The following is a 22818-nucleotide window of genomic DNA, read 5'->3' on the forward strand; positions in this document are numbered from 1 at the left end:
TTGAGATCATAGAGTTGTTGCTTCCAATAGAGTTCGTTTGTCAAGGACTACGTCATATATATGCTCTTTAGCTTTTCCCAAAACTCTTTCATAGATTTTATCTCAAGTACGTTATACATTATCCCATTCGTAAAAAAATGATCGAATCGTGCTTGGTGTTCTAAAATTTAAATCTTCTAAATTCTCATCGCTTATAACTGATATCCCGCTAGATGTTGCTTTATCACCAGCTGATGCCCTCAGTTTACTCAGCATACCGAACGATGCCTTGTACACAACTTGTTGAATCAATTGTTCTTCAACCTTCTTTATCATAATGCAAAGTTCTCTTTGCCATAAAAATTTTCAACCTCGAACTTAATGTTCATCACCTTCGAGGTTATATTTGATTTTTCTATAACAAATAACTTTGATACCACTTGTTGTAATTTTGAGGCATGTGCCTAAGATCACACTAGGTCAGATCTAATATTGATACAATTAGGGAATACAAACAATCACAATAAAAACATTAAAGAAGCAAATAACCACAAGAGAATAAGATTTTATATGATTGAACAAAACCATCTACATCCACGAGGAGAGTATCAAGAGCCTTTATTAATATAATCAATCACTGATACATGAGAATAAATAAAGGCATAAATGAAAACAACCATACATGTCATTCTACCCACCAAGAATATTGATGCGTGCAGGACAAGAACTTCTTTGTTACGAAGAGAAATAAGCACCTTCTCTCTCTCACACTCATCTCAAAACCCAAGAAAAGACCCTCTTGAGAATTTATTCTGAATTAGGTTTTTTATTTTTAATCGGATTTAACCTATATTTAAGCTAAAATTAAAATAAGATTTAATTTGAATTTCAATATTAGTCAAGACTCGAATTAAGTGTGTATTTCAATTTTAAGTCTTATTGAATTTTGAATTCAATTTATGAAGTTTATCAATTTGGATTTCGATTTGGGAATTTGAATTCAGATCAGATTTGGATTTGAACTCAAATTTCATAAATATGTCTCAAATATTATAATTAGATTCAAGTATGATTTAAATCTAAATCAAGACTTGATTGAATGTCAATTCAAGTTTGAATTATATAATAATTTGGATTTTTGTTGAAATTGAATTTGAAATCTTAAATTGAACTTTAAGGTAATACTTGTGAATTCTCCAAGGTATTTTTAATAAATAAAATAATAATAATGATGAAATTTATGAGAAAAAAGTATAAAAATATAAATTAGCTTAAAATTAATTATAAGAAATATTCTATGAAAACTTAAAGTTGATTCAAGTTGATCTAAGTGAAATTCGCATCCAGAATCGAATTTATGAAAAAGATAGAATTTAATAAAAATAAGTGATAAATTTTATCGAAATAAAGTCGAATAGGATTTCAGACGAATTTATGATATGTTTATAATGTAAACTTGAATTTAGTTCATGAGTTTGAAATCTAATCTATAAAATAAAATAAAATAAAATATTCAAAACGACAGTAGGTCCTGCCGATCCTGGTAGAAATTATTTTCGAAATGCATTTTTGAGAAAATAACATTTTTAGAAAAGATATTAAATAATTTAGATAAATTTATAATGCTAATATATATTAAGTACTATACTATATACTGCTTAAGCCTTAAAAAATGAATGTACGAAATACACCCACACGCCCAAGGGTCCTGTCGACCCTAGTGAAACTCTTATTTTCAAAAATTATTTTTGCAGAATCCAAATTAGGTTAGAAAGAAATAAATATGTAAATAAGAAATGATGAATTAGCCAAAATTCTAGAAGGCACTTACCTACATGAAAACCTAATTTGAGTTTCATTTCACTTAATTCTAAATTTTAGTTTTAAAAGAAGTAAATTCCAAATTACCAATTTAATTAATTAAGTAGAATAAAATTTTTAACTAAACTAAATTTTATAAATGTGTAGGAGTCTATTGGTTGGCCGTCCCATCCTATGTGTCACTTCTTTTCAACTTTAAAAAGTAAAAATGAAAAACAAACTTTAAAATCAAGGTTATTTTAAAACTTGCCAAAAAGGCAAAACATGAAACAAAAAGTTAAAAGTTACTATTTTTCAATTAGTAGCTCACAAGAAGAGAGGGGCATCCCTTCATAGATGATTCTAAGAGGGGGATGACTGAAATAAGAAAAAATATATAGAAGGTAATGAGAAAAAGAAAGAAAGAAAGGAAAGAAGAAAAAAAAATAACAAGTCAAACTTGCTTGCCACAATATTATAATATGGAAAGGAAAGACCCCATATGGGGGTGTCAAACAGCTTATATTCATTATATATATTACATGGAATAATTTTAACCTAAGTTCACTTGATAAAAAAAAATAATACAAGGCAAAAAAAAAAGAATAGTATTGGTAACTTGGAAAATTATAAGATAAGAAAGTTTGATGAAGATGAGATCAAGGGCTGAGATTGCCCAACCCTTGATCAATACTCTACCATTATAAAAAGGTAGGAGGGGCTCATGCCCTCCTATTTGCTCCCTTGTAAATTTTTCCCTCTTGCTTCCCTTCCCCTCCTATTATCCTTCTTACTTCTCTCCTCTCTCTATGTATCCCTCATGCTTTCCCTCTTGGCCCAATAAGGAGGACACCCACATGCATGTGAGGAGTGCAAGAAGTTTGTTGGCAAGAATACCGTACGTGTTGGACGACCAGTTCGTGACCAAAGTTCGATTTAACAAGCGTAGGAGTCGATTTCGCAAAAGAGGTAGGGGGTTCTATTCTCTACACGTAAATCAGAACTCGTAGGCACGAGTTCTTCTGATTTTTCATAAGAACATACCCTATACCATGCCCCCCATACGTGGGTTTGGCATAGGGTTTGTCAAAATATAAAATAGAAAGGGTTTTCAAAAGAAAACCCCCTCTTAAAACCGATTTATCTAAAATCGTGTTTAAGGACTTGATTCAAACTGTTGATAAAAGAAGTTAAAAAGGGAAGTTATGTAAAAATTCATGTTGGACTTAATAAAAATGGGTTGATTTCAATTTTCCCTAGAATAAATTTACTCACCCTCAAAAGTAGCCGAATTATTGAATTAAAACTATACATGCATGCTATTGATTTTGTCAGAAATAAAATCTATAACTTTTGGAAAAAATGTGTAATATCTATTTGTTTTTCTACAAATTTTAGTTAGAAATTGTAGCTAATATTTATGTGAATGTACTGAAATGATTAGCATGATTTTTTTTGTCATAGAAAAATACGTGTTTTTATGTGCTTTATTACAGAAATTACCAAAATTATTTATGAGAAAATAGGGTTCGAGGAAAGGAGTCTATTTTCTGGCCTAACAACTACAAAAATGAGATTTATCCATTGTAGATTAGTTTAAAGTAGTGTAGAGTTGCTTTTGTAATTTTATATAAGAGATTCATGTGAATTTTTTTGAAAAATATGAATTCGAGTGGCCTGCTTTGGTGCACCCGAATGCATATCTCCCGTAACTACATATTTTTGGCTTGATACCCGATCGATAAATGGTTCATATCTCCCTCGTCAGGAAGAGTTTTTATAAATGATTTATTGCATTGGAAAGGTAACAAAATTTTGAGCTTTATTTATAGCATGAGTACTGTTCGATGATAATTGGAACAAAAAAGTATAAGTTTGCCCTAAATAGTTTATAACTCCCTCGTCTAGATGAATTTTTAAGAATTATTTGCGGCATCGAAAAGCTAACAAAATTCTCTAAAAACTGTAAAAATTTTAGTTCTATCCGACAAATGTAAAATTTGTATAAGCTCTGTAACAGTTGAAGATAATTAAGTTTCCTCAAGTTTGAAACCGATTTGAGACCCGACTATCGAATACTTGCGAATTTTATTCCTTTTTATGTATGCCTTTGTAAATGACTATCAGACAGGTCATGTACTATAAAAAAAAGTTGCTTCAGAGAATTAAGTACCCATTTATGGGGCATGAACTGAGTAAGTTGTGCTAATGCACAAGCACTCCTTCAAGACTTCTCGCTAATGAATAGACCGAAGTGTTCGTCTTGCAAATTAAGATGCGAATGTAATGGATTGTGCATGCTGTAATTTTTATATATGACTATCATGTACATGATGATGATGTGAATGATTAGATGCATTTAGTGTAAAGAGAATTCATTTTTTTTTTGTACATATGCACATAAGTTGAAATGAAAGAAGCATAATCAATGTTATCGAATTCAATATTCAAAATGTGCATTCATAGGCCTTGAAGTGGCTGAATCTCTTTAGTGGATTCTTATATGGTGTTGCATGTAAAAAAAGTAATTTAAGAAGTTTAAACATGTAACAGTAACGATCAACGCTTGAAAGGAGAGAGCAAACAGTACTTTCAGTTTCGTGGGACATGTTTTAAGCACGAAAGGTTGTTCTTTCCCAATCACGAAGATAGGGAAAACCTTTGCAATAGACTGCAATATAGAGGAAATAAACTCATGAGTAAAAATTTGATGCACCGAGATGATGGTGTAGGGAGCGCTCTCTCGATACGCTCATCCCTCACCCGTAGGATTGGTAAAAGGTGATTAACGAGGCCAAAGACACTCATATTTAAAAAATACTGCATATGCCATGACCCTGATTCAGGTATAAGCTTGTCTTAGTATCCACATGGCTAAGAAGTGAAACTTAAATGAATGTGCATTAGATAGACATGTCATGCATCATATAAGAAATAAAACTTAATTAAAGATAAAAATTAGCTCATGCATGAAAATAGTCTTCTATAATGGTAAGCACATCATTTATTAATTGTTTATGCTTATTTAATTATTCATGTTTGAGTGGATGATTGATTAAAGTTAGTTTCATACATGTATGCTTGCATGAGATATTAGAAATATATGTTTAATATTATTGTATTTACTCTGGTTAAATGAATAAAAAATTAAAAAAATTTCCGCTTACTTGCTCTAATTTGAGTGTTCTGAATAGCTCTACCCTACTGAAATATGTTTGTTTGACCCTATTGATTTTAATGTTTTTAGAAAGTTAGTGAACTCATATGCGATGCCGAGAGATTGCGACCAGAATCGAGTCAAGCCTTTCCCAACCTCAAAGTATTTTAGATTGAGAGTATTTTAGAATGCTCAAGACTCTGATATTTGATTTAAATTGTTAAATAAAATTTATTATAAATTTTAAGATGTAATTGGACCATTATTCATTTATGATTGTTTATTTATTTTAAAGTTATTGCTTGTATGAATGTTAATGTAATTGAGAATGTAATACACCAAGTTTTTGTCCTGTTCAGTTTTTCGCTGCTATTTTATAAAAATATTTAAAAAAAATGATCATGATTTTTGAGATACAAAATTTAAGGTGTTATCGTTGGCATAGTTGCATGAGACCTTAGATGCTAAGCGAGGCAGTCAAGGTTTAATTCGCATGGGCATCACCCATCTGCGCAAGCCAATGCGTAACATAGGCCACCGGGGCAGAGGTCCTAGCCTCAAAGTTTTACATTGTTGGCACGAGTACAGTAGGTATGGCAAGCTAAGCCAGCTCGACTACTTCTTTGTGTTGGGTGAAATTTCTTCGGATTATAAAAAAATAAAAAAAACTTAAAGAAACCAGGAGTTTCCTTTTGAGTTCACACTCTCGCCTCATGTGGGTGACAAAAAAGAAGAGTAAAAAAAAAAAAAACTCTTATGTGGCACATGTGGGTCTCATTTGGACCCAATCAAGCCACAAATCAACACATACGGCCGATGATTGGGTCCATTTTCTTGTTCAAACAAGAATTCGTCGGTGATGTCCAATCATGCTAAGAATCAAGCAGTTCTTCAATGCATAGAAACCAGACCTGAGTCGGTGATCCGGACTTGTGGTAAGGGACACGCTTCAAGCCCGTTCAGTCCTTGTCATGTCTTTGGACTAGGGCGCACATGGACCCATGCTCCAAATTTTGCTTTATTGTCTTTTTTGTCTACCGAAAGTCAAACCCCAAAACCGTCATCCTCTGTGAGTCCACACGATTCTTCGAAGGTGAAACATGCATAGACGCACCCGCTTTAGCTAGAGATATGTGATCATGTTGGATAGCAAAACAGTAGCAAATTCAAAACTTTATTGTTAGTGTAATAAATTTAGCATTGGACAAGATATAAAGAAAGAAACGTGTGACTCTGAAAATGAAACTAAAATCCATCGCGGGTCCCGATTAAGTAAGAGGAGATCCATGGCTTTCCTCTTAACTGGATAAATTAAGGTTAGACCTTCAACTGGAATGTTGGTTGAATGAATGTCATAAATATTGTCATTGGAATTCTCACAACGAATTCATTACTTTTGAAAAAAATATCAACATATATAAAATATTTAGACATATAAAAAAATAAAAAATATAACAAAAAATACAAGAAGCAAAAAAAGGGTATAGAAATGCTAATATTGCATTAATCTCATAAAAATCATGATATTTTTTCAAAATATTAATATTTTAAAATTTCATGATAGAGTATATATTGGTCTTTAAAATAAAATAAAAAATCACATTATTTTTCAAAACATCACCAATATTTGTGATGGTATAAGGGAAACCCTTCGACCAAAGAAAAGGTCCAAAATCTACAACCGATGATGATCGACGGCGTTTCTTCTCTAACGATCGAGTTTTTCATCGATGGCTCATTGCATATTAGATTTTTATCATTCATTTAGTGAGCATGTTTTGGATTATGAATTTTCGAATGTTAGATGTGTTTTTGAAAGTGCTAAAAATCAAGGGCCCACAATATTTTGTACTGTAGTTTTAAATGCGTCGTGAGCTTGCAATTTTTCAAGTTTGGAAAAAACATGGCTATATGTCATAAAGTCTTCTTGTAAAGTATATTTCTTATTAAATAAATAACAAAAACCAAATATATGAGGTCCGAGGTCCGATCATGGTTGGTTGTCCCCTTCCCATTTGTGACAGTGAGTGAGTGAGTGATGGTGGCATAAATGCCTCCTTATGTAAGTTTGCACCACTTTGTGCTATTGACTTACTATCCATCTTAAGCATCTGATGGTTTAAAATTTTAATACCAAGCAAAAGGGTATCTGATGGTGACGAAAATCAGTAGGATATAATGTTTACACCTCTGACTTTTTGTTTGTCTAACTCATCACTTAACACACATTGGTAGGCCTGATCAGCTTCCGCCTTCCAGCAACGAATACACTCCATCGTTTTGAACCAAGATCTATTTTTACATGATCTGGAACAGACTCTGGCAAGCTGAGGTTAGGCAGACCCACCAGTTATTATTCAACATACCACTGGGTTTTGAACCTGCAACGTTCCACCACAAAGAAACGTGCACTGACAGCTCCTACCAACCACGCGGTAGAACCTGATACCCCTGAATTATGATAGTGCAACCTAACGATCCAGCTATCTTATTGGACCCCGCAAACTCAGCTCAATTACAGAACAAGAGCAAGAAATAAAGCATTGCCTTCGCAGTGTCCAACTTTTAGTGCAGCTTCCACGAATCTTGAAAGCCAAGCATCGAGCAAAGCACAGGGCGCGCGCTTGTGGTGTGAACACATTGACAAAAGTGCTTAATATCTTATATAAAACAAGTAGGGATGGCAGTGGACAGGGGGAAAGCGGGGCCCGCCTCGCCCCGTTTGGACCGAGGATGAAGGATATGAAACGGGGATGGAGGCAGGGACGAAGGTTAAAATCCATCCCCGTTCGGGGATAGAGGTGGGGATGGAAGTACACTTTTCCCCGCCCCGACCCGTCCCCATCACTTTTCCCCGCAATATCCCCGCCCCGCCTCATCCCAGTTTGAACCAGAGATGGAGGACATGAAACGGGGATGAAAGCGGGGGTGGAGGTTAAAATCCATCCCGGCCGGATGGAGGCGGGGATGGAGGTTCTAATCTTGAGGCGGGGGTGGAGACCTTGTCCCCTGCCTCGCCCCGCTGCCATCCCTAAAAACAAGTACAAAATTAGGAAATATAGAATATGAAATAAATCATTTTCCCAAAGATTTACCAAGTATATATTATGGTAATATGACGATATATTCATTTAATGATACTCAGGAAATATTGCTATTTGTCATGATTTTACGAGTGCTTTATATTTATACTTTTGCTGAAACATCAATATTTTTTCAAATGGAGAAATGTTTGCGACCCTCGTGGGTTAAGAATCCCGTAGTAAAAAAGTGTAATATTTTTATTTTTTTTTATTTTTTTTGCACAACTAATCCTCCGGTTGTGATATACATATTAAGTTTAGTAGAAACTAACCTTTGAATCATGTTTTTCTCACATATATATTGGATTTTTGGAGCATTAAAAAATCAAAATAACATATTTTGTGAGGTTACATTGCACTCGATCCACCTCTTAGACGTGCATAGTTGTGATAGGGGTGTATCTTGGCATGCACTGTGTAAAACTTAGGGATGCCAATGAGTCAGATGTTACATTTGATCCAAATTGGACTCGATTAGTCAGTCGGTAAAGAAAACTGCATATGTTTGATAATCAGATTCGGATTAGGTTTAGAATTTCATAACTGAATTTGAAGCATATGCAATCCTGGTGGATATTTAAATCCGAGTACATGTATTTAATGGGATTAGGTATTGGGTTTTTTCCATCTGAATCCGGATTTGAGCCCAACTCTAATTGCCCAATATATGATTAGTTGGATCTAGTATTAGCCTCATTGGCCCCGAATCTGCATCCTTTACATCCCTAATGAAACTTAAACATTGTGCAATTCATCAACACCAAAAGACCTTCACCTTTCGTGCTGTAGTATGATTGATCACTTTTTCCTTCGTAAGATTATGGGCCTTGTGTTCAACGTGAAAAATGCTTATTTCTACAGAAAAATGAGCGATTTGGGTGAAAAGCCTGGGCACGAATGGGCTTGAACTGAACCCAACCTCCATGTTCACTCCTAGGAAAAAACCTTTAATAAACCCTAACAAATGAGGGGGGCTAAGTATCAAATAAAACTGGTAAATCATTTACGAAAAATGATTGTATTGTACGGTAAAAATCAATGTATTTTTTTTTAAAACTCTGCAATTTGTCAAACTACAGATAATCAAAACCGCAAGTATTTGGATGTAAAAAGATAATTTTAACATTCATATGTACAAATTTTCTCTCAAATATGTGTCTAAGTATTGCATCCAAGATCTGTGTCAGCCTTTATCACCGATTTTTGACCTCAAAAGTAAAGGATTTTGAAAAAAACACAAAGAATAAAGAAACTAAATATAAATACATTTTCAACGATACCTGATTTGTTGGAAAATGATGAACGGGCACTGAGATACAACCTTGAGAGAGTTACGCCTATCCTAATTATTCTATAAGATCACCTTGATATGATAAGTGGTTGGGAAGAAATATTCTATGAAAGATAAATTGTTCGGTTGTTCTTGTCTACAGAGCATATTTTTGTTCTCGCCTTGGAACTAAAAAAAGGGAACCCTAAAGAGGTTTTCAATTTTGACTCAAAACAGAAAAATTATAGGCATATATCTCAACTTCCTAATGACTGTAAAAACATAAGTTTTCAATGTCGGATCGAGGAGATATAAATCTTAGAATATAGATTGTTTTGTAAAAAACATGCGAATATACAAATTTTCTTATATATATGTGAAGTTCATTTTATATATGTGATTTTTCTCATAAATACGCAGATTTTCTCCTTAACACGCAATCTCATAAATATATACGAAGTTCCTCTTTATATATACGGATTTTCTCCTAAACATGTGATATCTGCATATATATGAGAAGAAGCTTCACATGTATTTATGAGAAAATTTGTATGTTTGAAAGAAAATTTGCATATATATAAAGAAAAATTAAGAAGAAATTCACATGTTTAGAAAGAAATCCACATATATAGGAGAAACTTCACATATATTTAAGAGAAAATCTGCATACATATGAGAAAATTTTGATGTTTAGGAGAAAATTCACATATATATGAGGAACAACACATATATTTAGGAGAAAATTCATATATATGAGAAAATGTATATATATGAGGAAATTCATATGTTTAGGAAGAAATCCATACATATATATGAGAAAATTTGCTATTTGTATATTTAAGAGAAAATTCGCATGTTTAGAAGAAAATCTGCATATACAAGAAAAATTTCACATATATTGAGGAAAATATATATATAATATCCATATATATATATAAATTCATATGTTTAGGAGGAAATTCACATATATAAGAGGAACTTCACATATATATGAAGAAATTCACATATTCACATATTTTCTGCAAAATAGTATTTGTTCTCAGATCTGTATCTTTTTTATTCTCCATCGAAAACCTACGTTTTTATAGTTTAAAAAATAAGACATAAGCCTATAACTTTACTGTTATAACTTTGATGTTTTGAGTTAGAACCAAAAACTCTTTTAGGGTTCTCATTTTTTTGTTATAAGAACATAACAAAAATATGCTCTGCAGACATGAACAACCAAACCGTCTATCTTTTAGAGGACATTTTTTCTAATCGTTCGTCAGATCAAAGTGATCTTGGCGGCATTGAAAAGCTAAGGCTCCCATTTGTCTTTGTCTTTTTATTATTTTTTCAAATTTCTGATGCATGTCTTATTTTAGGAACAATGTTATGGTTGTATCTCAATGTTCATCATTTTTTAGCAAATTAGGTGTCATTGAAAATGAATTTCTGTATATTTTTTTTTTCAAAATTCTTTATTTTTTCGGTCAAAAATTAGTGACAAGGTCTATCACAGATCTTAGATAAAATAATTAGATACATATTTTGGAAGAAATTTGCACATACGAAAGTTAAAATGATCCTTTTACATTTGAATATTTACGATTTTGAACACCGAGATGATTTAAAAAATCATAAGGCATTTAAAAAAATGTGTTATTTTTTGAATCATTTAATCATTTTTCATTATAAAGGTAGTTTTCTTCAATTTTTCCTAGCCAATTCCTCTGACCCACTCGTGAATTTGAAAAGTAACTTCACCTATTGTTTGTTTGTTTTTTCGTAAACGATCCAAAAGAAAATCCAATCATCACTGGCCACACATTGATCAGTCTCTAGTTGGTAAAATCCTTGAGGTTTCCTTGCCCACTAGAAGTACATCCAACTTCAACCATGAGGCAAATGACCCCACCCATGGATTTAAACTAGCGATGTCCCATCAACTTGGTTACATTTATAAGTCCCCATGACTAGATGAGCAAAGCACTCCCTTGTTGCCATGAAGTTACCAAGAAAGTTCTCTAACCAAATGACTTTGATTGGTCTTGTACAAGTGGCAGCAAGACATGAAGGAACTTAACCACTCGTGTTCTGTATTTTTCTATTTTATTGCACAACTAAATGTTCATGTAGGTTACCATTCAGATGGTAGTCTTGAGTCAAGCTGAAGGCCCAAGATCGAATCCCTCTATCACATGGGGTAAAAAAAAAAAAAATCATGTAAGGACTAGTTAGGGATCCAGTTGTCTGGTAGGAGAGTAGCTGGTGCATGTCACTTTGTGTCTGGACATAGGTTCAAAATCCAATGGTCCAATTGTATAACTGGTAGGGGAACTAGGGATGGCAGTAGATCGGGGCGGGAGCGGGGGACAAGGTCTCCACCCCCGCCCGGTCTCAAAATCTGAACCTCCATCCTCACCTCCATCTCCTTATGGGGATGAATTTTAACCTCCACCCCCGCCTCCATCCCTGTTTCAAGTCCTCCATCCCAGTCCAAATGGGGGCGAGGTGGGGCGGGCCCGGTTTCTCCTTAGTCTATAGTCATCCCTTGAAGGATTGGGGATGGGGCAGGGCAGGGCGGAGCAAGGTGGGGACGGGGAAAGCGTAAGTCCATCCCCGCCTCCATCTCCCCATGGGGATAGATTTTAACCTTCATCCCTGCCTCCATCCCCGTTTCATGCCCTTCATCCACGGGGTGAGTCTGGCCCGTTGTCCCCCGGTCCACTGCCATCCCTACACTACACGGAACAATTGATTGTACTGCTGCTGATGAAAAAATCTGAGGTTTTTCCCTAGCAGCTATTTTAAGAACGCAGTTAGTCATTTTTAGTGATGTCCATCTCCATGAAATGGTGGAGCTCATCCAAACGATGGGCATCCCTCTCATTGTGGTGTGGGCGCCGTTCATCTTGAGATGAACGGATGGTAATATCCTCAGAGTACCCCAAACATGATCTGTCTCTGTTTATACGTAAGGTAACTTGTCTTCTGGAAGCTCAAAGTGTACGGCTAAGTTTTCTCAGAATTCTTTTTTTTTGGGATAATCCAAGAAAACAAAAAAAAAAAAACATTACCGACTGCACATTGCCTGGCTTCCGTCCCTCCTGGCCACTAGGGAGTATACCCTCAGTTTTAACCTTGCTGCAAGGGACACCTCCCATGGATTTCGAACTTGTGACATCCCTTCAATTTGGTGACATGCACAAGTTCAGATGAGTGTTGTCCTTGTGGGCTAACTCAGCCTTTTGTAATTGTTTATGATATTAGCAAAGCTAGAAATCATGATTTGATTGCTGCAACGGTTGGGATTCGAGTCGAATCGTAACCAATACCAGACATGACTAACCCGATGTTCATTAAACAAATTCAAATTAAAATTCGGATTCAGGTTCAAATGGTGAAAAGCACATACCAAATTCAGTTTTTTATATGTAACCGAATTTGAATATCCTTTAAATTAGGATATTCGTAGGGTTTGGTAGCAAAAAACCAAAATCATGTATGCATCTGATTCTAATCGGGTATAGTTTTGTCTTACTAAATGAAGTCGGATATTAGACAAAATCCAATCTATATATTGACATTCTTAAGTAGGGGACTTGATACTCCACAAACTGCATACTTTTTCATAAATTTAAGCTGCATTTTCAAACCCTTTGGCAGCAGCTTATAATAGGAGGCAGTGTGGTAGACGCCTTCTGTATAAGAGGCTCCGAAGAAGAAGGAAATTTTGATCTGCATTTGGATCTAGTACTCTCATGGACCCCAAGATAAGGTGTGATGGTTGGTTCATGGTTTTAGAAAAGCTGTTTTTTTTTTTTAAAGCCTAGAGCTTTAGTAATTAATTATTCAGGACAATTTTAAATACAAGTTTTTTCCGGAATCATTTAAATAAGGCCTTAGCTTAAGGAATAGCAAATAGAATATAATAGATGACTCATCAATTTAATTATCTAACTTTATCCCAGTCCTCAACGCAATTGACCAAGGTTGTCAGTATCGGCCTGTACATATGGTATCGCCAGAAAATCGATACGCCACTGACCTGAATTGGCTATTTTTTAATAAATGTAAAAATAGCTTAACATTAATTTTTAATATTATTTTAATAGTTTTAACATGTGTCATGTTTTGATTAACACGCCATATTTTAAAATTATTTTTGACCGATTCAAAATGATACGATTGAGTATCGGTATCAGTTCGATACACCTGAATAGTTTGCCAAATGATACAGGTCCAATACCGACACTGAACAACTAGGGTTGTCAATCGGTCGGGTTTACCCGGACCAAACCCTATAAGATCTGGGTATGGTGATAAATAAGAAGACCCGATTAACCCAAAAGGTCCGGTCTATTGCTCTTTCCTTGTGCCTATTAAGATGGATCGAAGTATAGTTTGTGAAATTAGTTCCTATTAAGACCCACAATTTTTAAATGTAAAAATGATAAAAATATTATTTTACCGGGTATGATTTATGCAATTCTTGTCAAGTCCGAGTATAGTTTCTCTCATAGTAGACCCGATTAGACATGGGTCTGAACCCAATACCATATCCAATTGCAGTTGAGATAGAATTTATTTTTTGAACCCCAAAAAAATAAATTTCTTCAAGTTTTTAGAATTCCTCCTATTTCCACATATCAAGTGGACGTTTAAAATTTATGGATATTTGGCAACATTAGGTCAGATCCTTTTAGGGGCTCTCAAAAATCTAGAATCTCTTGATCAATCTTATTTTTCTTTCACTATTGCTTATCTGAAAAGTTTTCTTTCGCTATTACCAGGGTCTATCACTCATAGAAACCTGCTAGTACTTAAAGATAACGATTTATTTTTTTTGGGGTACATTTAGGGTTGGTCGGGTTTGACCCAGACCCGACCCGTATCAAACCCTATAGGGTCAGGGTTTGGTAGTAAATGAGAAGATCCTATTAGAATCTGGGTCAGACCCGAAGGATTCAATTAATATGTGGAGCTGGGTATGGTTTGTAAAATTTCATACCAGACCCAAGTTCTGACTAAGATCCACAAATTTTCAATGTAAAAAAGATATAAAAATAGCATTTTACCGTGTATGGTTCAGGTCTGGTTCATGTAATTCTTATAGGATTCGGGTATGGTTTCTCTTATGGTGGGTCTGATTGGACCTAGGTCCAGACCCGATACCATCATCTCAAATCAGGCCTGGGTCTGGTTCCACCTAGATCCGGACCAAACCCAACCCCCTAGGTACATTGCACTTGAATGACTAGTACAAATCAAGTGTTCATAGAAATTAAATATAAGTTTTAGATTGATGAAAAACGATGTTCCAATAACACCGATGACAACAATGGTGACCATGGTTTTAAAACCTGGTTACTCGTGACTCGGCCGGATCAACTTGGTGACTTGGCCCGGTCATATTAAGTTTATATTTTATATAAAATATATAAATATACCATGCATATTATATTTTATAGTATGTTACCAATATATTATATAATATACATTATATGATATTTTTATAATGTTATTAATGCATGTATAACTATATTTTTATATGTAATATACATAATATTTAAATTATATTTCATATAATATATGTAATTATATATAAAATATATCATATATGCATGACTCGGCTGAGTCATGGGCAAACTCGGCCGAGTCATTCTAAAACTCGGCTATCATGACTCCGCCGAGTCAGCCCATGACTTGGCTGAATTTTGTATATAGGCGAGTTGTACTGGTTTTTGACCCTGTACTTGGATGATCCTAGCCAAGTCAACTGAGTAACTGGGTTGACCAGGCGAGTTTTCAAACTATGATGGTAACGATGATAGTCTTAATATGTCAGTGTTAATAGTGAAAATATGGAGGTTTCAATTTCAAGGATAGATCTGATGGCTCACTGGCTAAATTGGGAATTGAGAGATGATCTAAACCAAGGGCCCTTTGCAGTAACATGCCGTGTCCTCAGCCTAGAGTTTTACCCCCACAGGAAGGCGGGCCCATTAAGTGACCCAGTTCTCGGTGAGGGTTTTCCTTCATCATAAAAAAGATACAGCTTCAGCACAAACAAGATCTTGGTCATTGTCACCACAAATTTCATATGTACAATAAAGGGAGGTCGCCCAATGCATGGCATGTAATGGTCAAGGAGACACAAAGGACCCACCTAGCGGTCTCACTGTGCATGCCCCAAATCTCATGATCACGTTAGAAGGCCATCTTCTAGTTGAGATTTCACAAATTAGATGCAATGAGAAGCTTACACACCACATTTTTTGCACTTATGAATAACTTCGGAAGCAATGTCTGCTTCCATTCTCACACAACTTTTTTTTATTTATTACCCAAAAAAAAACAGCACTGGACATGAAGACCTGGTCTCGCTGGCTTCGCCTGCCATACCTACAGTCACTACAAGAAAAATGCTAATTAGCGATGAATATTTATGATGGATTTTTTCCGTCGTAAATTTGCGATGAATTAGCAAGAGAAAACTATTTGGCGCTAACATTCGAAATATTTATGAAATTAGTGACGAAAAGTTTTCTTTCGCTACTTCCGTCGCTAATGAGCGACAGATTAACGACAAATTTTTTTCGTGGCCAAACACTACAAGAAAAATGCTAATTAGCGACAAAATTAGTGAGAAAATATTTCCGTCGTGAATCTGTCGCTAATTAGCAAAGAAATTAACGAGAGAATTTTTCTATCTCTAATCCGTCCCTAATTAGCGACGAAAAAATTCAATCGCTACTTTTCAATTTAAACCGACCCATCTAAGGCACTAAATTTTCCCTCTCTCCCCATGCAGAATTTAAATTGACTACTTCGTGGAGGGCCTCCTTGACTTCTCGAACGAGGACGACCTCGTGGCAGAGGAACGCGAGGAAGAAGAGGAGTCAGAGTCACCCGCCGACGTTGGAGGACTAGGCCAGCCAGACCTCTCCGGTCCGATAAGTGGTTTTCTTTTTCGAGCGTGGCTTTCCGTTCTCGGCCTAACGATTCTGTTGAGGGTTCTGATTTCAGGTCGACGAACAAGCGAAGGAACTAGGTCGGGAGGGCGTCGGAGAGCACGCCGGTTCGAAGGTGCATCCACTGCGTTGTGCAGAACACCCCGCAGTGGCAGGCTGGACAAGCGAAGAACCAGGTCGAGAGGGTGTCGAAGAGCGCGCATGAGAGTGCATCGGTTCGGAGGTGCACTCTTCTGTATTGTGCAGAAGTCCCCACAATGGTGGGTCGGGCCGAAAAAGCAGGGAACAAGGTTGGGAGGGTGCTGGAGAGCGCACCGAAGAGCGCGCCGGAGAGCGCACCGATTCTGTGCAAAAGACCCCGCAGTGGCTGGTCGGGCCGCTCGGGTGCAACACATGTGTGGTGCAGTACAAGTCCGGCCTATTGCTGCTGGAATACCGTCCGACATAGAGCAATTTTTTTTTATTTTTTTTTTTAAATTTAGTGTCAGATATTATCCGTCGCTAAGTTAAAATAGTGTTGGACTAGCGACAGATATTATCCGTCGCTAAGTTAAAATAGTGTTGGACTAGCGACAGATATTATCCGTCGTTAATTTAAAATAACGACGGATCATGTCCATCGCTAATCTATCGCAAATTAGCAATGAAAGTAACGACAAATCATCTATGTTGCTAATTAGCGACGAAAAATATGCGACATACGCTATTCATCGTTAATTCATCACCAAGCTGTTTAGTGATGGATTAACGACCGGCAACGTAAAACTCTGAGGCTAGGACCCCTGCCTCCAAGGCCTAGGATAAGCATTTAGGGGTGACACCCATGGGAATAGAACCTCGTGGTCTCCCACCACTAACTTATGCTGCCATTTATTGGTAAGACACTTCTACTCAGTTTACAACCCTACTTATGTGACCATTTGACTATAGAAACCCTTTCTCTCTTTTTTTTTTTTCGGATTTTAGAAATTGATGGAAGCCATGTTGTCTTGGCAAACTCTTTATTGTTTATTAGTATTTTTTTATGTGGATCAGATAGCCACTGGTGTTGAACTTGGGTCCGCCCTACACTGGTAAACAATTGGCCTGATTTGAACTCGTACTCGTGACATCTGGAGCCTTTGAACATCCCAAAGCTTGCCCTTAACCGATCTCGTGGGGCCCATGTTATAAGTTTTCCATGACCGAATCCAAATCTGATAACATGTATTTTATGGATTATATATTATTAATATTTTTTCCATATGAATCTGAATCCGAATTCCAGTCCGATTAACTAATATCCGATTGGTGGCATCAGCTACATCTGACCCGATGAACCATTTACATTCCTAATTAACGGTGGCATTTGTTTGGTGTGGTATTAATAATCTAAAATTATCACAGAGATACTGGTACAACCGGATTTCTCTTTTACCTCAATGAGAGAACGTGACCCTTTTTTATTATTGCTTGATTTTTGATTTACACATTTTTTGAGAATACATATCCAATCCAAGTTAGCAAGTTCTTCCTCTTCACTGCATCATATTTTGCTAATGGCGACGGCCATGAGCAATCGCTACTAAAGGAAACGGCCATTGCAAACCGGTATCACTATCCACTTTAGTGACGGCTTAAGCGGTCACTATATATAGTTTAGAATAGTGATGGCTTAAACCGTCACTACTAATTTGCACAGCCGTTTTTGAAGACATGTCCGTCACCAATAGCCAAACAAACCGTTAAAATACAAAAATATTGGTGACGGACATGGCAGTTAAAATACAAAGCCAATAGTATGTTTTGAAAAAAAAAATGACAAAAAATGAGATTACAAATTTACAGATTATCATTTACAAATTACAGATTTAGAAATTATCATTTAAACAATCATAATTTCAGAGAAAATTTAATAGAAATACCATGAGTACAAAAAGGTCAACTCCCAATAGAATATTAATTACTAGAGGATTATAGAGTAGGGAAAAAAAAGGAAAACCTCTTCCTCCTAAATATAGTGGATCAAAATAGAAAGGTGGGAAGATTTTGAATATAGTGGAACATGTATCCAACTGATGGCAACCATTTGGGTGCCGCCAATAGTATGTTTTCAAAAAAAAAAACAAAAATTTAAATGACAAAAAATGGGAACGTCCACAGACATATTAGAAGCAGAAAATTTCGAAATACTAATATAGTAAAAATAAGCATACTAATGAAGAGGTTGATTATAGTAGTTGCACCAGAGTTATCAGAAGCTTCTTAGATAGGTGGGAAGCTTGTTTGTCAAAAACTCACTTCGAAAGCGCAATACTTCCGGCTTTCGAAAGTTGATGAGAACCTCAATTCCTCATGCTTCTCCTATGCTTTTCACATGCTTCATCTATTCTTCTTATATGTTCTCTTACTCCACTTTTCATGTTTTTTATGTGTTTTCTCTTACTCTTTTCACTCACTTCTATATGCTTTCTCTAAATTGGTAATAATCTTTTTTATATTTTGTTAAAAATTTATTTTTTACACTAAAAAATCATGAAATTTATTATTAGTCATTTTTTTTGTCTTTATTTGTGTTTCATTTTGATTCTTATTCAATTCTTATATTTCTTTTTTTTATTCCTCACTTCCTGCTTCCTATACATTTTAAAATGCATCACTTCCGCTTCCCGTTTCTCGCTCTAGGAGAAAAAACTGTACATAGGTGTAACCATAGGCGGAGCTGGGGGGGCCTCCCGGCCCAGTTAAAAAAAATAAAAATAAATTTAAAAGCCCAGACCTAGCCCAACATTGATTCCATATGAAATAGATTTTTATCCATTTTTGTAGCCCAGTCCTAGCCCAACCCAACCCTGACTGCAGCAAATAGTTTAAATTTACATTTTCTTTTCTTTTGTGGGATAAGCTAAATTTACATCTTTTCATGCTCGTAAAAACAACAACACAACAACAACAACTGCGCCTTCATCCCAAAACAATTGGGGTCGGCGATATGAACCAAAAAAGAAAATCATTCTGGGTCCTCCACATGAATCCTTCTCCTCCAATCATTTCTATCCAATGCCATGTCCTCGGTGAGGTTCAAAGCATTCATATCCTTTCCTATCATCTCCATCCAAGTCTTCTTAGGCCTACCCTGACCTCTTTTAACTAATATATTTTTTCATTTCTCCATCCTTCTAACTAGAGCATCATTAGGCCTTCGCCGAATATATTCAAACCACCGTAAACAACTCCGCCAGTGTATAACTGTTTTGTTATACACTGCCGGTCCCAAGCCCGGATAAAGGAGGAGGGTTGCGATAGGCCAGTGACAGCCAACATAAAAACTTAGTCACACCCTATGAATATGAACAGACAAAAAATACAAGTTAACAAAATAACAAAATTAGATTTTAAACAGACTAAGCAAAATTATGTTTAACAAACAAGGTACTAAAGCCAAAAAAAATTATATCAAAGCTTACATGTGTAGTCGATACAAATTTGAGGTAGTGGTTGATGTAATGGAAAATTCATTGAAGGACAAATTCTAGAACAAATCCACAAATGATGTGTATACCAAAATACACACCATGTCATTAGAAAAAGGTATAACTGTGTGTCAATATTTTGCACAAGGCTGCCCCCATACCATGTTTAAGAAGCATTAAGAAAACTTTTAAAGATAGATCAACAAACTGAAAAGTACGACAGCCTAGAACTTAAGTGACAATGTAAAGAAAAATTCAGCATGAATATATTGACATAATCCCAAGCAAAAAAGGGCACCACTGTCACTGAATTGGCCAAGTAACTTGGTAGTAAGTTATTAGAAAAGAAAAGATGCAAAATTTTTTCAGATGAAAGGCACCAGTTACTAACAAGCCCCTATAATACCCAAAAGCACATGTAATGCACAACTATGCTTTGTAATCGGAGACGGGAGTATCTGACAACTATTGTGAGTCATGGCTGATATTGCATGCCTCTCACGTCCCTCATTTTATGTACTCACTCAAATGCAAAAGGTAGTGTCCTTTCTAATAAAATACATATTAGTAAATTTATTTCATTCATTGTTACCAATGACAGACCTGTGACTTTAGCTGATTTCTGATTGCTTCTTGTTGCTCCCTCACTTTGATATCATACCTGTACAGAGAGCAACAAATCACTGTTTTTTAGCAGATGCAAAGTTGCAAACCAAGACCATACAGTTTACTCTATAATCAAACATCGGTTCAACATTTAAAAGCCATAATTTGAAAGTTATTGTGGCCAATGAAACCTATTTTGTGTAAAATAGGTTTGTTCAACCATGATTTTCATGAAGTCTAAGGAATAATAGTAGCATAGAAGCACAAAAACATGACATGAACCTTCAGAAACATAAACCTACCAAATAAACTACAACAATGAACTCTAACAAATCATCACATTTATCTAGATATAAACACTACCAAATAAACAAGAAGCACAAGATTCATGAGAGTAGCTAGTTTTTTAAAATTTTGAATTGGATTCTATGTGCATGAATTTATTCTCTGATCTACAATCAGCTTATATTCTCGAGCTTTGCCAGATTATTATCACAACTTATTATTGGTATCATCACAACTTAAGTGTGTTTTATGACAAGCACAGAGACAATTCAACTGCAGGAGTGGCTTGCTCTAATGGAGAAAATCAAAGATTTCCAGCTTAAAGATCACGATACAATCTGATGGAAGCATGAGACCAATGGGGCGTTCTCCATCAAGGCTTGCTATAAAATGTGATGTGAACCAGCAGCTGTTTGGCTCCCCCAACGGATCTCTATGGGCTCATGGCTTTCCACCTGGTGGGTCATTGAACGGCTGGTTGGTCTTACTAGATAAGTTGCCACAGAGAAAAACATGTTGGTAGCGCCAGCGTAAAACACGTTTTGCACCAAAGAAAAGGCTTAGACTGGGTAGAAAAAACATTAATTTCACCAGTAAATCCCTATTTTTCTGGCGCACATTAAATATGAGCCAGTAAAAGGAAGAGATTGAAATTTCCGGCGCTCTCTCTCTCTCTGTGCCCCCTCCCTCTTTGCCCTCTCTCTCTCTCTGTGCCCCCTCCCTCTTGTTTCCCTTTCATCATCAGAGCCGAGTTTCGTCGGGAGCCGAGCACCGCCGTAGTCCCCAACCCTCTCAGGTGTGCCTCTTTGCCTCTCTCTCGAGCTCGAGCCCTCTCGTCTCCATCTCGCGCCTGCCATCTTTTTCTCTCTCCCTGCAACCCTCTCGTCTGATCGGGCAATGTAGATCCCTCTATTTGCATGGTATTCTACCAGCAGATCTTCCTAAAACTCTGTTTCCATTATTTCCCCCTTTCGAAATAGCAACAGTGGAATGCTGAAACGAAACAAAATCTAGGTTTTTCCTTCTCCCCCTCTCATTTTACTTTCTTTCCTTTCTTCTTGCTCTTTTCCCAGATAGTTGCCTGTTATTTTTTTCCCAACCCGGCTATGAACGAGGTTTGGAGCTTATTTTATTTCCCTTTACAGCAAGAAGTATACTACCCATGGTGGAATATCACGGAACTCATTTTTTGCAAATTCAGACCCAGGCTTGGGTTATTGCCTGGTTATGATGCCATGGATATATCATTTCTCATGTTGCAGCTTGGAAAAGTTGGGGAAGGTTATTATGTTCAGTTTCAGCAGTCATTCGTGACTTACTGTTTAAATTTATCAAAAAACAGCGTAGGGTCTTTTTTTTTTTCCTTTTCTTTTCGAATGTTTGTTGTGCAATTCCATCTCATCCTTGTTGGTTATTTATTTCTTTGTATTCTTGTGTAGCTCGCAACCTTACAGAAGAAGAAAAGAAGGGGTTCAAGGAGATATGCTGGGATGATAGAGAAGTTTGTGGTTCTTGTATGGTTCGATTCTGCCCGCATGACTTATTTTTTAGTATGAAAAGTGATCTTGGTAGGTTTAAATTTGGATGGACACGTTAACTTTTCAAAATTTCTCAATGATATCTTCAAATGCAAGAAATTTGTTACTTGTTTCTCGTATTTTATGCTTGTAAAAATTTCCATCCACATTTATTATCTAAGATTTCTAGTGCATAGAATGCTTTCCTTCCACGCAAGAAAGTATTTTCTCCTTGCTGACTGTAACTCCAACGTTGGTTCTTTACAGTTTTGCATCAACCACCAGCTACTGAAACTAAATTCCTTTATATATTTGTGTTTTTGCATTGAAGCTCAAGTTTTGTAAATATTAAACTAATTTATGTCTACAGGTATTGCTCTTCGCATGACAATTTGACTGTTGGTCATGTTTTACCAATTTCACTTGTCTCCTATCTTCAAGATCTGAGCCCTTACGGTTTGTCTCCCTCTCCTGATCTCTTGATGTTCTCTTTGATCCCATTCCTTTGTTGACCCAGTCTCTGAGCAACCTCTCATCCATTTGAGCAGTGATAGTGAGAAATGTGCTTATCTTTGGATTTTAAAATATATTACTTTTTATGATGGCATCAATGAATAAGATTCTACCCAAGACATTCAATGCCACATGGAAACGGGTGCCTCAACTGCAGAATACATTCTCTATGTGCTGCCGACCCTAGCAATACAAGT

The 22818-nt window shown here is 35.9% G+C and overlaps 1 long non-coding RNA gene across 3 annotated transcripts; it reads left to right on the forward strand.

The window, feature by feature from the left end:
- The first annotated feature begins 21354 nt into the window (after positions 1-21354).
- Positions 21355-22248, forward strand: LOC149814818 (uncharacterized). Of its 3 annotated transcripts, none has more exons than XR_016428074.1 (3): positions 21355-21387; positions 21737-21872; positions 22031-22248. It is a non-coding gene; the product is annotated as an uncharacterized LOC149814818 (long non-coding RNA). The 3 variants fall into 3 exon arrangements; XR_016428073.1 differs by lacking the exon at positions 21355-21387 and adding an exon at positions 21455-21605; XR_016428072.1 differs by lacking the exon at positions 21355-21387 and having other exon boundaries at positions 21455-21872.
- Positions 22249-22818: the final 570 nt, after the last annotated feature.

Source organism: Nuphar pumila, chromosome 15 (assembly GCF_984573655.1).
Source record: "Nuphar pumila chromosome 15, dmNupPumi1.hap1.1, whole genome shotgun sequence".
NCBI classification, from domain to species: Eukaryota; Viridiplantae; Streptophyta; class Magnoliopsida; order Nymphaeales; family Nymphaeaceae; genus Nuphar; species Nuphar pumila.